Here is an 18,932-nt window from a genome sequence, read left to right on the forward strand (position 1 = left end):
TACGCTCCTGGATCTGGTGTGGTAGGGCTCGTGGGCATGATCAACCTGCGTGGTGTGCTTGTCATTGGAAGACGTCCCCTCGCCCTACCATGATCGCTCTTTGCCAGCTTGGGCTCCTACCTGCCACGCGTGATCCTAACCCCTTTCCCCTACCCTTCCCTTCCTTCCCCCCTCCCTTCACCCCACCTCACCTTGGTCATGCTTCGGTCTTCATGGATGGCCCGTGGATGACCCACTTGCTGCCGGAGCCTCCCGTCCTACCGTAGTGGGTCACTCACTCTTCTGCCGATGGTTGTCGTCGAGATGGTGGTCGTTGACTTGCAGATGTTCCCTATCGTCATCACCGTGGACTGCTCGCTATCATCCCATCGATTTGCCTCTCATCCAGGCCTTGGCGGTCGGCTGCATGGAGTTGGTTTTGGGGGTCTTAGCGAAAGTTTTGCCCAGCATTCGCCGGTGCCGACATTGATTGCGTTCCTTTACGTAGCTCACCTCGCTGGAGATGTTGTCGTGGCCACCAAATCCATTTGATTTTGGCAGGTGAAGACTTGGTGTGCTCCTTCATAGACGTACGATGGCGCGTTGGCGTCGCTTCCCCCTTGAAGGCATCGCTCTACCTCCGCTGGCTCCGAGTTGTTAGGCTATCGGTGATGTGCGCGTGTTTATAGTATCCTTTATCTCCTGCAGGTTTCAGTCATCTTAGGTCTATTTTAGTATGTTGGCGGTGTTGCGATTTTCTTTTAGTACTATTGTGCTTCTGTTGTTGGTTGCAGGTGGTGATTTTTTAACTTTGCGCTTTAGGATCTCTCCTGAAGTTGCATCCTGTAGTTCTCTTCTTCTTAATGGAAAAATGTGCCACGTCTGTTCAGCTTTTCATCCGGACAGTAACAATAATGATATGCTTGCCAAACTGATTTCCATCTGCGTCCTATCAGAGTCTGTCCGTCTTCGGGGCGGCAAAACTTATACGGCCTGACTCTGCAAATACTTGCTTCCTTTGTTTTGTTGCAATTATGTAGTACACAGACCCTGCCTGGTGGAAGTTTTTATCACTCGTGTTACCCAACAACTGTATATGCTTTAATTGTTTCCGACTTGAAATTATGGTTTGCATGTGAAAAATAATTCCATGGTATGGACATGTGTTTCATATAAGTAAACCTGACTGCAAGTTGAGTGCTGAATTACAAAGTACAACAGGTTGATAGGTTCTTCATATCCATACATTTATTAGCCAAAATGCAGCCATGTTCCCATTGGCATCCATATTGCCTGAAACAGTACTTGAGGTACATGAATCATGCTACTCCCAAGTGGTGATATGGTTTTGAGCAGGCAGTGGCGATATGAGAGTTGGGTATTCCCAGCTAAAAAAAAATTATACCATCTAAGCCATGCTCATAGGCAAATATGTTCGTGTGAAGTAGGTCCCCGTAGGGTTGACCTTTGTAACCTTTTGCCTATTGGTACATATCTTTCACAACCTAATAATCATGTGTGTCGCCAGAACATGGCTAGAATTAGCAATCGAGGGACATCCATCTTACAATGCATGGATCGATATGCAGGGTTGATTAATTGCTAGGCTAAGGTCAGAGGGGTCAGCATGGAATGTGAACTTGGAAATATTGGTTTCACTCCTTACTAATGCGCTTCCACAGCTTGCCAGAGGTGCACCCCTATTTGGTCCGTCGCTGTGATGTTGCCTGGGGACACCAGTGCGTGCGAGTGCACTACAACTCCGTCTAAGAATGCATGAAGTTGGAAAATTGCAGCTAGGGTTAGGGATTTGAGAAAGGAGAGTGAATTTTGGGATAAATCAAAGAGGGAGAGGTGAGAGCCTGAGCTTGACCGGGATGCTATGCCAGCCATGGTGAAAGAATTTGTTATATTTATGGAAGTTGGCACTTTTGGATGGAAAGAATTAGGCCTTAGCACGGATGATGCTAGTTGGTCCAAGCTGCATGTAGTTCGTTTTACACCAGCGAAATAAGAATTGCTGAGTATCTTCCAATTAATAAGTATAAACATGTATATAGCAATATATACATGATTTTTACTGAAAAATCTTGGGTATTCCTGGGAATACAGAGGCACCAACATGCCTCCGCCCCTGTGAACAGGGAACATGTACCACTTGGTTGTACGTCCTTTAGCGATCCATCATTACTTATGCATTTTGATCCCAGCTGTGTTCTTTAAAATCCTACTAGGGTGGACGCAACAATGGAGCTGGATTTGGTGGTACTAGGAAGCGAGTGAAAGGGGGATTGGGCAGCAATGGAGCTAGATTTGGTGGTGCTAGGAAGCGAGTGAAAGGGGGATTGGATATGGATCGCGAGTTTGCTGCAATGCAAGCTCAGTTTGAAGCCAACAGGTAAAGGCAATACGAGATATCCTTGTTTGAATAACTCAAATTGAATTGATCCCAACAATATTCGTGCATTTGTCTGCATTTTCTTTGATAGAGAGGCCATCAAGAAGATTATAAGAGGCGAAAAGATCAACAAGCGTCTTATCATCGGGTCTGGTGTCGCTGCTGTGGCCTTCACATGGGTCATTATATTACAGAACCAGGGTTGATAATATAGCCAGGTGGAGAAGAATTATTTGGTTAACTAACCTGGAGTTTGATGGCCCGGCATGTGAGACCAAATAATTCGTACAACAGCTTATTGGAGTCTCCCTGGGCGTCCAAGGCCTTTATTTTTCATAGACTACAGATCATTGGCCAGAATCAGAGTTGGGAACAAGGCTAGCATCTTATCGTAAACGAATATGATGTTGCTGACAGTTATGCCTCTAAAGGTTCTGTGTTACATTGTTCCCTATGTATCTAGTTCTTTGACAAAGCAATTGAAAAAAAACCCAGCCATATACGCATTGCGTTTCACACAGAATTTTGCACTAACTGCACCTAGTACAACAGGCGAGTTATGAGACCCATGTTTATATATGCACACCAAAGCTCGCTTCGGCTTGTCCACATCCTTGTATAAATTATCCAATATATGAAGAAGCAGGAGCACCTGAGAGGTAGTCTCATGGCATCAACTTATGAAGAAGTACTTCAGAGAAAATAGGAGCTGGAGACACCAGGAGCATTGACGACACTAGAGGTGGAGAGCAGCTGAGATATCACAAATGCAAATTCAGTGCTGTACGGCTGGTATGCATGGGCACGCTGTATCTCTGTTGTCCGCATGAAAGGGACTGTCTCAACGATAACGTCGTGGAGAGTTTCCTAGAAGAGATGGACTCCTTTTCTGGCAGTGAACATTCACGCATCAGACAATTCGGTGTCGAGAATAAAAAGGTTGTCCGGCCGTCCAAGTCCTTTTCCGTAGACTGCAGGTATCATATCATTGGTCTAAGACAGAAGAGTTGGGACCAATGGTTAGCATGTTATCCAATGCGATGTTGCTGACACCTATATGCCTCTGATGGTGCTCGCCTCCTTGAGGTTGTGGTAGTAACAGATCTCCTTGTGCCTATAATTTCAAACATTTATGAATGTTAGCTAACATAGTATCCTGTTAGTACCCCCTAAAGAATGCTCAATCCTTCTTCAATTTGCACACAGTTGGTTACTATACATATCAATTCCAACACGCTCAAGCCATCAAAGCATGCCTTGCCTGCCATGGCACCATGGGCGCCATGCATATGCTCGCCCCACCACCAATATGGATGCAGGTGAGCTTGAGCCATGGCACTACCATGCGTGCCACCTCGTCGCAGTATTTGCATGCAAGAACCGTACATGGTCCCATCATGGCATGCAGGTAGAAAAGATTATAAAGCCTTTTGTCACACACCCCTTGAGGGCACAAGTTTGACTTAATGTGAGATAAGGGAAAGAAGAATTAATAAGACAATGGTAGAATGTGAAGTTATTAGTTATATGAATCAAATTGATGGCCAAAAGTTATGATGCTTATGGCAACAAGGTATAGGTACTAAGGTGTTCCGTAAAGAAATTTCTGTAGTGGATAACAAGTCTTGTAGTGACACATAAAAGACCACATAACTTTACAGCGGTAAATAAAATTTATTTTTTCTTCTCTGATGAGGTATTGGTAGATGCTATTAACATGTGCGTTTTGACTCTCTTAAAACATATACACAAAGGCAACTTGAAGTTCATCCTTCAGGACTTCAGGTCAAGCTCAAAAACAGGGATGAACTGGGGTTACACATCGTCACACTGGAAGAACCTAGCTAGACTTATCGAGAAAGACACGGAGAAGAAGATCGAACAAGCATGCTGCTAAGCACACATAGGCATCACCCTTATATTCCTGCCTTGCGAATAACAATGTGTAGCACTAGTTTGCCGGTGTTTGATAAAAGCAACTGAACAACGTACCGTTGCATTATCTGCATGTTCGTTTACGCATGTGCTGTATTCAGTATTAAAAGTTCATGGAACCCACAGTATCTGCAGGTTGGTACATCACACAAAGTAATGCTGTGGATTACAATTCATAATATTTCCATTAGTTCCTCATTTATACGCGCACCCACCCCTTACATTGACACTCTTGCATTGCACTGGTAATATAAACTGAATATGATCATGGAAAAGAACATGCATGCAAGATAGACCATGGCATCGGTTGTGGTGAAGATGTCGGCAAAATCATAGGAGTTCGAGGAGCCAGGAAGATCATGCACACACGGCTCTGCAATCGCATTTACATATCTCTCAGCTGTTGTCCCTGGTAATGGAAACTCTCTGCCCTCTCCTGTTTTTGTCGGATATTTGGTGTCGCTCAAGAATTATGAGGTTTTGGACCTCCATTTCTACAATAAAAAAGATAAAACTTGAGGTTTTTGGGTCCTGTTTGCGTCAAATAATCCAGTACAATGGCGTGTTTATCCGGCGGAAGGTGGATAACATAGTGGCACGAGAGGAAATAGTACGTTACAAATTCTCTTAGATAAACAGGTCACTGTAACTTGTACCAAATATCATTATGTCTGATAGCATTAATCTGTTCAAGTATATTTCTTTTTTTCTTATCAGTGGATAAAATCTTAATGTTTTGTGCCATATGAAATACATACTTAAAACGCTATAACATGTTACACATTACACTGAAAAAAGGTGCCAAGATTGAAACAAAGCATGCTGCTACGCACTAGTCAGCCTGTGTTTGACAAAGCAACGACTGAAACAACAAAGTGGGACGCTATCTGCATACTTGTGTTTTATTAGGTACGAAAACTAAATAGGATCCATAATGACATGTCTGTACATCACATTGGTAATGCAGTGGCTTGTAGTTCACACATGTTCTTCGATTAGTTTCCCATTTATATGCACACACAACCGTCTCTTCACCGCTCTTGCGCTACATGCACTGATAATCATTTATAGTATATGTGGGATAGAAGAGTTGTTGGGGCGCTGGAAAGGTAGACCATGTATAGCATCAGCCGTGACAAATCATATCTGTCTGCGAAACTAGGAGTTGGGGGACCAGGAACACCAACTATGTTCGACAAAGGAAGTTTGTAAGGTCTACCTAGAGCAAATGAAGCAGAGGAACTTCTGCCACCGAAGCAGAGTGACATGTGGGTCCTGAAAAAACGGCAAGATAGACTTCCCACAAAAATTCGTAGAATCACCTCATGGTGCACCATTTTATACTAGATGAGGTGGTTGCTCAAACCACTCCGGTACATGTGTTTTCGCAGTTTACTATTTATATGGACAGCTGACCTCAGCTCCCCAATCTCCATGAGATGGAATAAGAAGAGGGGCGTTAGTTCGTTGCAGAAGTGGTCTGTGGAAGAAGGAAGCTGTATCTGAAAGTAGGAGGGGGAAGCATCAGGAGCACCAACGAGGCATGTTGTCGGCAATCGCTAACATATGCTTAAGAAAATGGCAGTGGTGCCCATTTGAGATCCAATGGAAGAAGAGCAAAGTGCTCTCTCGAGGATGGCAAGGCTACCCCGGTTAGCGTGCTACTTCCATGTCACTGTGCCAGAATCTTTCGTTGGAGACGCGGCTCAAGTCTCATATTGGAGATTAAAAAAATTCGCGTCACTAAATTTTCATGTGACGCGGATTTTTTTTATCACCGATGACCCCTTGTCGGAGACGCGTTTCTTATTTAACCACATCTCCTATAAGAGTTATCATTAACGTGGCTCGATACTTCCGCATCTCCGATATTGGATCATTGGTGACGCGCTTTGACGCGGTTCAATTCCGCATTGCCAAATATGGTGTCTTCTACGTTGGATTCTGGCATAGTGTGTGGTCTAGGCTGAAGGTTCTCTGGCAATGATCTTCAACGCAACATCCGAGTATGCCACAGCATGCAGCCAGCAGCCGAGCCCATCTGCTTGCCACTTAGTGTGTTAGAACTTAACGAGAGGATACACTCAACCCTCCATTACAGACACGACCATTTCCGACTGAGTACACGTATACATACAGTTAGACCAGGGTCTCGGTGTAACACACTCTTCAAATACGTCTTCCTCAACATGCATGTTCACGAACGTCGTTGCTGCTTTCTGTAGCCACGTACGAACCATGTGTTATTCGAGTTGGGAGCACCTGTTCTACATTTGGTGATTAAATAAATGAATGAACTGGATACGTTGGATGTGTGTACCCTCTGCATGTGATCACACCTATCTTTCATAGTAATTCCTCCCAGAATTAAATAAATAAACCATATATTCATTTATTTATGATAAGTAATTCCTTAAACCAAACACCGTTAATGTGTTTTGACAGTTACCCATTTGCATCGACAGTTGACCTCAGCTCATTCGATCTACATTCTTGTGCTCCTAGTATCAATGAGATGGAAGAGGAGAGGCGTTGGAGAACTTGTCCATGGACGAAGCTGTAACCGACATAGGACTCGGAGACATCAGGAGCACCAACGATGCATGCAACGGGCAACTGCTAAGTTACCTATTACATAAATGGAGGTATGCCCACTTGCGATCCAGTCAATGGAAACTTAAAGGTGGTCTCTTGATAACACCATGGTCGGGCCCGGTGGTTGTTGCAGCCATGTGGTCAACCTAGGCTGGAAGGTTCTTTGCCTTTTCTTCTGTTACCGTGTCCGACCACTTTGTCGCAAGGTGACAATCCAGAAGGCAACATTCGAGGCCTCTGAAACAACCGAGGGCCATCACGGTGTTGCTGGCAAGTAATGTAGGTTTAGGTTATGAGCCGAGGATGGAGAAGAGAACTATATGATGAGAAATCTCAAGCAAGGATGCCCTTCGCGCTGTGGGTGTTAGAACGAGAGGATACGTGCTGGACTGGACCCGATCTGAGTGCAATAAGTTGACAAGGGTCTTTGTATTGTGTTGATCGACCGACATGTACCATATTTCTACTCAATGCCATGCATGATTATTTTGTTCTACCGTGTCATTGCTTTGTTCTTTTTGCTATTCGCACAAGCACTGTTTCAAATTCTTAATACTCCCTCCATTCTTAAATATATGACGCCGTTGACTTTTTTCATTTGTTCGACTATTCGTCTTTTCTACAAATATTTTTGCAAATAGATAAATTAAATCTACAAGTTAAATCTATGACAATAGACATAATGATACACATTTTACTTTAATTAACTAACTCGTTCAATAGATATTGGTGGTCAAAGTTGGAGTAAAAAGTCAATGGTGTCATATATTTAAGAACAGAGGGAGTATATGTTTTAATCAGTTGCCCCCCACTTCCACTTGTTTCAAAAAAAGTAGGAAAAAGAAAAAAAAATCCATTACCATGCCATGGGGGCAAATGGGACCATGGATTCTAGAATAAATTGCCTGATGTGGTACAATTTTTTTTTATGAAAAAGAGATCTCTGCCAGTGTTTTTTTATGAAATTTGTATTATTTCTTTCTAGAGGTCAATAAACATGCCCTTATTAAACCAACTACAATCTTAATCTGATCGACGAGTTTTATCTAGTAATTGGCAAACCTAAGCTTGCTAGTAAACATTGACAAGATGGTCTGCCCGGTGACCTGTGCTGCCATGTGGTCAAGGCTGAAGGTATGCCTTCTCTTCTCCTAAAGCTTCTTACCGCTTCGTCCCAACATCTGATCGGCTACTGCAGCAGCTGCATCGTCCCAACATGCATTATTTTAGCGTAGAAAGGAAAAGCAGAGAGATAATCGGTCCTTATTTTACCAAGGAAGAAAGAACATACATGCCTGGTGGCGGACGGCCATGCACCTCCAAAAGTGAAAAACTCTGGTGCTCTATTAAGCGGGGAAATAAGTTATTACTAGCTAATTCGCGGAGGAAACCAAAGCTACAAATCTGGTCCATAAATTGGCATTTCAGAGCACTCACAAGTGCGCAGATTAAAGCTTGATTGCTGTACAGTAAATCATATTGTGTTTCGTTTTAAAAGTTCTATATGGGTATTGTGTTACAAAATGAAAAGGAGAAGCAGTTTTTATCTGGGTTATAAATTTATTCACGAACTTCTAATGCTTATGTCTTGTAAGATGAAATTCTAGCCCATAGAGAAGCAGGGGTTGATTGTCTTCTTCTAATTCTATACCACCAAAAGACCCATCTCAGACAATTGCTCCCCATCAATCTACACTAGTTAGCCGATGTTTCATAATAAAGCAACTGAAACACCAAGTGGGTGCTATCTACACGCTTCTTAATGTGCTGCATTGGGTATGAAAACTATTAAATGGAATGCATAGTTACGACATGTACATACTCCCTCCATTTCAAATTGTAGATCATTTTAACTTTTCTAGGTTCATAAATATTATTATGCATCTAGACATAAACTATATCTAGATGCATAATAAAAATTATGAATATAGAAAAACCAGAATGACCTACAATTTGGGACGGAGGGAGTACATCACTGCAACGAATTGTAATGCACACATGTACTTCCATTACTTCCCCATTTATATGCACACCCAACCATCTCTTCGCCACTTTTGCTGCACTGCAATCTTACTATTACTAATTGGAGGCTCCTTTTCAAGCCTCCAGGTGATGCCACCTAGGATTCCTAGGTGGACACTCTAGAAAAAGAGAGAAATCCTAGAAATTCTCAAAAAAAGCAAAACATCTGGCCGTTAATTGGTAGACTCACATCATCATAGCCATTGGATCTATTATATTTTCTAAAAAATTACCCACACATGCCATTATAAAAATAGCCTAAAGTAACCCTTTAAATCTATATCTAAATTACACACCTATGCCATTATATAAAATTAACTAAAGTAACATCCTAAATTTGCAACTAAATTTCCCACTACTAATACCTTAAAAGAAACTTAAAGTTACCCTTAAATTTGCATCTATATTACCCACATATGCCATTATTAAAAATAACATGAGGTAACCCTACATTTAAAAATATACAGCAATATATGATTCTAAATCATCTATTTCTTACACTATTGATATATGTATAATAATTAAGGTATATACGGTGTGTCACCATTTATAAAGATATAAAGGAAGTGATGAGAATATAGATTTCTATGTTAAAATTGTAGCTCAAACTTAGGATCCATTTAACAAATTCAAGCGCATACCTACAATGCAAAGTGAAAAGTTAAACATTATAAATATGGATAAAAATACTATAGAGTAAATACTAACTAAATTCTACCACAATTGGATGAAGATAATTAGTATATATCTATATAAGTATTGTGTTCAAATATTTAACAAATGAGAGGTAGCTCATGGTAATTGTTTTGTAGCAATGTGGTCTCTTTTTTCATTGGAGACTCCGCATTACGTTCCACGAGACACGCTAAAAGAAAGAGACAAATCCTAAAAATTCTCATAAAAATAAAAAATAGCAAATATCAATCCTATAAATTCTAATAATCATAGCCATTGATCTATTATATTTTCTAAAAAGTTACCGACCACTATCATTATGAAAATATTTAAAAATAAACTCTAAACCTACATCTAAATTACTGAGCTTAGACATTATAAAAAATAATCTAAAATAACCCCATAATCTTCATCCAATTTACTCATACATGTCATTATAAAGCATAACTTAAAATGACATTCTGAATTTGTGTCTAGGTTACCCACACATGTCGTTACTAAAAATAACCTAAAGTAAACATCTAAATTTTAATCTAATTATTTTCATGTGCATCATACAGAAATGTCCAAAAGTAAACTAATATATGATTCTAAATTACCTATTTAAGCCATTATTAATATAGAAATACTAAGTTAATGTATATACACATGATTAGTGTCACCATTTAGATCATTTATACATGTATGTGAGGAATTGATGAAGAATATTGATTTTCATGCTAAACACAATGTATGAAGGTGCGATACAAAATGAAAAAGTGTGAATGTGGATGAAAAGGTATATAGAGTAATTACTAATTAAAAATCAAACACAACTAGACAAAGATAAGTACATATCTATATAAGTATTATGTTGAAGTATTGAAAAAATAAGAGAGTAGTAGGTAAACAATTTTTATTATTAGCTAGGAGTTTAATTTTTAAATAATTTTTAGATACAATAGTTTTTAGAAACATTAGCCAATGCGGGAGCACAGGTTGATAGACTAGTAATGGTAATTATATATGTGTGAGATGGATGAGTCGAGGCGCTAAATAGTAGACAATGGGCATCAGATGAGATGAATCTGTCATCTAAACTAGGAGTTGGAGGGACCGGGAACACCAACTAGGTTCGACATAGAAAGTTGCCTAGGTCTAACGAGACAAATCGCTTGCTGCAAAATTAGTTTTTCCTTTCTGAAGCCTTGTTCAATTGTTCGACCGTTCGGTGATTCAATAAATAAATGGGATACATTGTTGGATGTGTGTACAATTTGCAGGTCGGCTATCTTTCATGGTAGTAGGTCGCCCGGTTGTTGTTGCCGTAGAGTGCCATTATAAACATGCATATGTGGAGAGAGTAGCACATCGATCCATGATACTTCTCTGGCGATTAACAGAGAAAGTGAACACATAGTGAGACACTGGATTTTCATTTATTTCACTGCACCATTATGCAATATCTAGTAGAATCCACACTAACAGCTCATAGTGCTACACGACTCTGCAGATTGTGGGGCACTTATAATAGACCACAGACCTCGGCTCAACCATACATTCTTGTGATCCCATTATCCATGACATGGAAGAAGAGAGGCGTTGGAGATCAGGAGTGGTCCATGGAGGAAGCTGTAACCGATAATAGGAGTCGGAGACATCAGGAGCACCAACTGTACATGATCTTGGCAAATGCAAATGTACGAGTAAGATAAATGTAGGGATGGCCACTTGTGACCCGGTGATCCTACGCAGCAAAACGATCACATGAGAATAGCATGATCTGCCTCGGGGACTGTCACTGCGACGAGAATAGCATGGCCACTTCTGAGTGCAAGTAGTTGACCAGGGTCCCTGGACAACATATATATTCAAGCTCGGATTCTCGATTACATTTTAGGAAACTGCACCTGGCAACCAATGCCTACCCCTGCCACACTTCGGTGGCGCAGTAAGTACTGCTTGCCTAAGGGAAAAGCATTTCTTTGCCACATGCATGGAACCTCTCGCTGGTTGAACTAGTTCGCGCGGCTTGATGACGCGCTTCTGGATGATGCAGCCCTTGTCGTCTATGCAGCACTACAGTCTACAGACAAATCCACCAGTGTCATCTGTGATCTGTCATATTGTAGCAGCTGCGTTCCGACGGTGTGAATCCCCAGCTAGTGCACATGGTGGTAAGCATCATCTTGTATGCAGCGCTACAGTCTACAGAGAAATCAACCAGTGAACGTCGTCTGTCATATTGTAGCAGCTAATCATTCCGAAGGTGTGAAGAATCCCCAGCTGGACAGCTAGAATGCTGGTTCCAATTTTTTTATAAAAAATTCTGAGACCTTTTGATGAGTCTGAAGTTAGAAAAGTTTGTGTTGTGAGTTTGATGTTTGAGGCTCAGGTTTGGACTTATATAGAAGTCATGAAATTCAAGAAAAATAGAGTATATAAGACGCTTAGTTGTTAAACATATTTTTCTGAAAAAAAGTAAGTTCAAACGTATTCTGAAATATTGCGTGCCTCTCTCATATTAATAAAGATTAGGATTGGAGTTTCGAAAAGCGAAACAGAACAAAATGTAGCCACAAGTTGGTGCTCGAGTCTATGCATAGGCTATATGCCTCAAAAGTCGGTGAAGTAGGTTAGGTACTCAATTCAAGTAAAATTAGACAACATATTTTTGTTGCGCAAAATAGCAACCACAGTCATCAATTTCCATCTAAATTATGAGGTCCTTTCAAATCCAAAGCTGTCCATATGATCCTTCTTTGGCTTGGATATATTGTTCAGTCCATTACTAGGTCTTAATAAAATGAAGCATAACTAATGTGATAGATCTTTCGAGTGATAACATCCTATGATGTTCTCAATTGTGCTTATTAGTACTCACATGAGTGATCAATGCAGTTACATTTGATCGAGTTCCTCCCATCATATATATAACATCCTATGACGGCTTCTCCATTTTCATTCAGCTCAAATTCAAAGACATGCTAGTAGCGTTAGAAAAATAAGCAAAACAAACCTAGAGTATATGGACACAAGTATAACGTTACAAGTACTCGAAGATAATGATGGTGCCAAAGAATTAGGATAGATAAGCATTGTTTGGAATCGGAGGTATCGGGAGCACAGTAGACGCAATATCCATTTCAGACTCGTTGACAATAAACTACAGAACCACGACCAGTTCACATTGTCTATCAAAGATTTGCCGTACCTCAAATGATGCGCTACTACATCCGCCATCAAACTTCTGATAGGGCTTCATTGGTTGCAAAAACATAATATTAGTAAGCAGTGTTAGATAGGGCTTGCTATTGTTGACTCACGTTCTGAAGCTTTCTGTAGGAATCAATATCCTTTGATTTAGTTACATATCCTAATTATAAATTTATTGCAGATGTAACATGTAAATGATGCAAACAAGAGTGTCACCCACATCCATGCCTTGCCCAGTGTATGGCAGTAGTATTTGCATTATTCATCTGCTCCTACTCTAAAGATGTGAAACAGGTTATGTGGTTGTAAAAACATTTATAGGATTATGTGTCATAATATAGTGTTAGTCATTTTCGATTATATCACCAAAATGCTTATGGTTTTTTTTCTTCCAAAACCTATGTTAATTTGCGCACGATATCTAGTGTTTGTTGTATTCATGTTCATTTGTTTGGTGCATTTAGCGTGCAATAATTGAACAAGAAAGTGGGAACACAATCCCATGTCCATTTATTTGCTGTATTCTTTACGAATCGTCAATATAATCCACACTAACTGCATTTTGTACGACACGAATGCGATGTCGGGGTGAACTTACGTGTTCAGACATTGTTTTTCCCTTTATATGCACATCCAACCTCGCCTCTCTTCTACATTTTTGCTTTCACTAGTAACCATGAGGAGAAAAGCGATGGCACCAGAGAAGCAGCAGTCCAGTCGATGACAAGTCATTAGCTAGTAAACATAGGAACTTGAGGCACTGGGAACTGCAACTGCAAAGATGTTCATCGTAGGAAGCACCATACGGCAGGAAGCTGCTAAGGTACTTCCAAAATATAGCTAGGCAGCAGTATCTGGCTACAATCTACAGGTTTCCCAAGTATTCCTGTATGCACGGCAAGGCTGCCTCCCACAATCGGTGTTGTCTCCGCATGGCGGTCAAGAAACATTTCCACTGGCATGCTAGTAGACATGAATAGAGCTGAAGGGGCGATCTGGAACACCCAGATGGGCTGGAGCTCGTTGCCACATTTCCACACATGTAGGCTGTTTTGTTGTAAATTGTAATTAGTTCATAGCTCAAGACACAGAGGACACTGGCCAGAAGAATGACCTTGACAATGATATTCTCGTGGTAATAAGTGATTTAAGCACAAGCGGATGCACTCAACCTCTCTTAGGCTCTTACTCAGTTCATTGCGCCGGACTGGATGCAGACTATGTATCGATCTTCCATGAGCATCCACGCGGTGATCCTGATCTCCTGATGCGTTGTGCTTATTTTGCAACCTCTGTGCACCCTCAGAGCTGGTACTCAACCTGCTTGTAGAACTGCAGCTCAAGCTCTACTGCTCTCATACTATCATATATACACACAACTAAACATAGTGTATATATATATGATCCAAGCTACTTATGTGTCTATAATCGATCTAGTGACTAGTGTACCATGACCTGTGTTGTCTATTCAGTAGCCAAAGCTCATTTTAACTGCTGAACAATGTCTGTAATTGAAACAATCAACAGATCAACATACTAGTGAGGGAGATAAATGCCTGCACAGGCATTATGTGCGGCACTGAAGTTGTCAGCATCAGGCGCTTAATATATAGGCTTCATGAAAAACTTTGGTTCATTGACTAGCTAGCTGCGTGTGAAAACATATCAAATACGACTCCTATGCTGCAGATACATACTCCCGATGGAACACATCCAAAAAGAGATAAGCTGGGCATCCAGCGAATCGGAAAGGAAGCCTCGCTCGTAGGAATCGAGGCCCAGCTGTGTTGAAAATTTGCTAACAAAATTAGGACTTGGAGGCTTCAGGAGCGTCAAGTACACTGATTGTGTAGTTGGGTCTGAGATGTCTATGGGAAAACGAGGAATCACCGGATACACTGGCCAATCAGACTGATGGCATTGTGCCCTCCTGCTATGGGGATATAAAATTACCAACAGGTGTCAACTTTCGCTGTTCCTGAGAAAAAAATAATTAAAAATTCTCATCGCTTTTGTGCAAACATGTTATGTGGTTCGTAAGTGTAGTACTAACATGTCACTAGTTTCCCATTTGTCAGTTCTGTTCCATACGGGACATAGAACAAAGTGAATATTTCACTTAGTTGCGAATTTCATGCATGGGTACCAGGACACCACCTTCCATTACTTTGAGATGTGTAAAATCAGTGCATATCTCCACTACCTGCCAATGAAACTAAATCTTGCTTCTTGCCCGTAGAAAATTGACATATCCTTTTGCTTGTTAGGGGAAGGAACCCTGCAACAAAGTATATATTTCAGTCAAATGTACACATATATTTTCCATACTGCAAATGCAAACAATTTACATACATACATATGAAGACGGTGTAGATTGATTTATTTTTTTATGAAAGACTGAACTTAAAATTAAAATTTATTGACAGTGTCGCAGTATAAATTGTTAATCTGTTCACGACCTGCCATAGTGTCTGATAAAGCAATTCAACAAGAAAATGGGAATATAATCAGCGTCCATTAACGATTGCATTCATTATGAATGATTTGAAGAATCCACACTAATTAATATCACAAAGTACAACATGCATGTGACCCGACATATGTACTGAGCATGGACGTGCTCAATTACCGTTTCCTTTAATTTATATGCACACGCCCAGCCTAACTTCTCTTTGACATTCATGTATGTAGTCACTAGTAACCATGTGAGTAGAAGGAAAGGGACGACACTAGAAAGGTACTCTTAGCCAGGTTTTTAATTTCAGTTTCAGACTTTTCTTTCGCTCACCACCAAAAATACCCAAGTTCTCGAAATTTTACCAAAATTTCTACGAATTTCTTTTAAAGTCTTGACCAAAACATATTATTTTCTAAAGTTTTTAGATCTAAACAAATGATTAGCATGGATTATGGCTATACGTCTATTAAGTTGGAGAATATGCACCAAAAACAACAAAAAAAATATGAGTCTAGAGACTAGAGTAATATATTTACAATAAAGCACAGGCGTAATAGTAAATTTTGGGTTTTTCTTTCGGTCACCACCGAAATTCGCAAATTTTCACTGAAATTTCACCAAAATTTGAAACCTTGCTCTTAGCCATGCATTAGCTATAAAATGTTGTTAGTGAACACAGAAACTAGAGGCACTGGGAATTGCAAAGGTGTTCATGGTACGAAGCTGTTAAGACTCCATGAAAAAATGCAGCAAACTCCAGCTATGATCTGCTGGAAAACTGGCAGGGCCACAGGGAGACCTGGAAATGACAAATGTACTCCAAATGGTTTCTGGTACCTTAATAAAGCATATATGTTTTTTAGATAAAAATAGTTTTATTGTTTTTCCTCTGCATGCATGAGGCATGCACTCAACCAATCCTTCCTACAATTGTCAGATGTAGAAGTAAAAGATATAATTCTGTCTGAATAGTTGATAGTACCATCACCAATCACTAGACAATTTTACTATTAAACGGTAGTTGCGAGACCTGCGCTGAAATTATTAGACTTGCTCATTTCAGTACCTCCAGCTATATATATAATTCCTGGTCCCAATGCAACTTGATCTTCACTATACAACTGAAACTACAAGAGTTGGTGTATATTATATCAGCACCATGAAGTGAAAGAACAAGAAATGCAGATGAGCATATGAGGAAGATGAGGGCCATATACTACTAGTACTAGATGATAATAACAGGAAAATACCGATAGAAGTGTTGTGGTCTTGGAGTCGGAGGCATCTGGAGCACAATGGACACTATTTTTATGCTTAGATTGTGCATTGCATGCCAGGGAAGTGTACCTGGTAGACAATGTCTAGAATATAGCCCAACCACACCTTGCAGCTACCGACACTCTTGTTAGACAAGGTGACCAACTAGGTGCACAACACATCTGATTCCTTTTGATGAATCTGAAGTCTTGAAAATTTGGGTTACAAGCTTGACATTTGAATATAGATTGGAGTTTTGCGTCAAAAACTTAGAGTGGTCAGGATGAAATTTTTAAAATTCTCTGGTTGAAATATTAACAACTGAACATATATATATATATAATCCATGAACTTCAAGCAAAATGGGGTTTGACAGTGACAACTTGTTGTTAAAGCAAGCTTATATATGCAGTGCAGGAGTGGAGGTACCAGTCTATACCATGCACAATATATTTATTTTTTAGGGAACACAAGTATATTTATAACTTGGTGAAGATCTTGAGCATTGTCGCTATGCATTGACATTGTATTTATAAGCTTGCATTGCTTATGGCAAAAGGGCAACAAAACACACAACTCACAGACCATAAATGGTGCCATATTGCCGTGTAACCAGTAAGCAAGCTTATGCCTCATAGCTTGAGATCGTGATATTAAGCACAAACAGAAGATAGTCGTGCTCGAACCTCTTCATACTGATTGCAGAGCAAGTTATGGGAGTTGCGCATGCTTGACCGGCTGCTTGCTTTACCCAATTCAATCAAAATTACCCATGAACTTTATTTGAACTTCTAATACATGATTTCTTAGTTACACCAAAGCTACATCGACCCCCTTGATGTTTTTCTGACCCAAAAATGTACCAAGAAGCTGGCGATCAAGCCGAAAATTACACCAATCTGCATGTATTGTATGTGGGTGCTTTCCGGGTCCCGTAGCCCCTGAAAGGTTGCCCGCACGTATTGCTCGTGGCGTCTCGGCGCCTCGAGTGCATCCAGCCTCCTCGCGACATCGCTGACTTTCGCCTCGATGCTGTTCACTGTCCTCTGCACATTGGCCACTGCTTCGTTCAGATCTGCTCTACTGCATGGTGGCCCTGCTGCATAGTGACGAAGCCCCTGCGCGTTTATGTACAATAGCAAATCAAATTAAAGATGTGGTTGATGATGTGTGCTAGCTGGTGTTGTTATACATCGATCGATCATATGCAGGAAGATGATCGACTGAGGGAACCTGAGCGGCGCGGGTGATGGTTCCAAGAGTAGATGGACCAGCAGAAGCTCGCCGGAGGAGACCGCCGCTCGCCGGTGATCGGATGGCAGCGCGACTCAGGAGGACGAATCGCGATGCCATGGCGCCGCCTCTCTCTGGCTGGCTTGTTTCGACGAGCTCCACGAAGATGACGACTAGCCCGCGGTGGCCTCATCTACTTATATTTCATCATCACGTGCTGGAAGAGTTACAATCGGTTATGCTTGGCTATTAATTAGTACAATCTAGGGTTTCCATAGCGTGGGCCTAAATCCCGATTCATGGGCTCTTGTGAGTCACAACTTACAAGTAGTGACGTGTTGTCGAGTTCCGTCCACCTCAACACACAACTTGAGCATGGCGGTTTATATCCTGTCATCCTCTTTTTAATATAGAGGACAGCCTCCTGCCGATTCGTTTAAAAAAATATATCCTGTCTAAAAAAAAGTATCATTTCACTAGTTCATGGTACCTAGTTGTGAGATCGACCTTTTTTGCATTTAGTAGCCATAAAATTCCTTTTATGTTTGCCGACTGTATTCCCTCAGGCACTCAGCGAACAAGTTCTTTATCGAGTGCTAAGTTGAAAACACTTGGCAAAAAAAACACTCGGCAATGCCGAGTGTCAAAAAACACTCGGCAAAGAGGGGATTTGCCGAGTATTTTCCTTTTTTTTCACTCGGCAAAGAAATAAAATCTTTTTTCTGGAAAAGAAGGAGAAGAAAAAAATGAAAAAAAAACTTTGCCAGGTGCCCAGGACACTCAGCAAACGAAAAAAATCCCATCCTTATCCCCCAGCATCCCTCCCCTCCGGAGGACCCCGAAAGTCTCCGCTGACGGGGTTATGATGTGAGGCTAGCCAGAAGAGATGCTAGAAAATTTGTGAGCGAAGAACACTGGTCCCCTTGTGTGAGTTGGTGGCACCAATCCCTCCGATGGTGGGATGATGGGCTTCCCGTGTCAAACAAAGTCACCGGAGCTGACTACCCATTTCACTGGATATAAATGTGGGGGGGACAAATCAATGGGGGAGCATCAAGGGGGATCCTACTGAGGTATGGTTCGGATGGTAGTTGACTAGTGTCAAGAAGCGATTTCTTGTCTCTCCTGCTGACCCTAGGATTAAGGTGTGCTTCACGTCCAATGTGCGGCGTGTTGGTTGGACCC

Source organism: Setaria italica, chromosome II (genome assembly GCF_000263155.2).
Source record: "Setaria italica strain Yugu1 chromosome II, Setaria_italica_v2.0, whole genome shotgun sequence".
NCBI classification, from domain to species: domain Eukaryota; kingdom Viridiplantae; phylum Streptophyta; class Magnoliopsida; order Poales; family Poaceae; genus Setaria; species Setaria italica.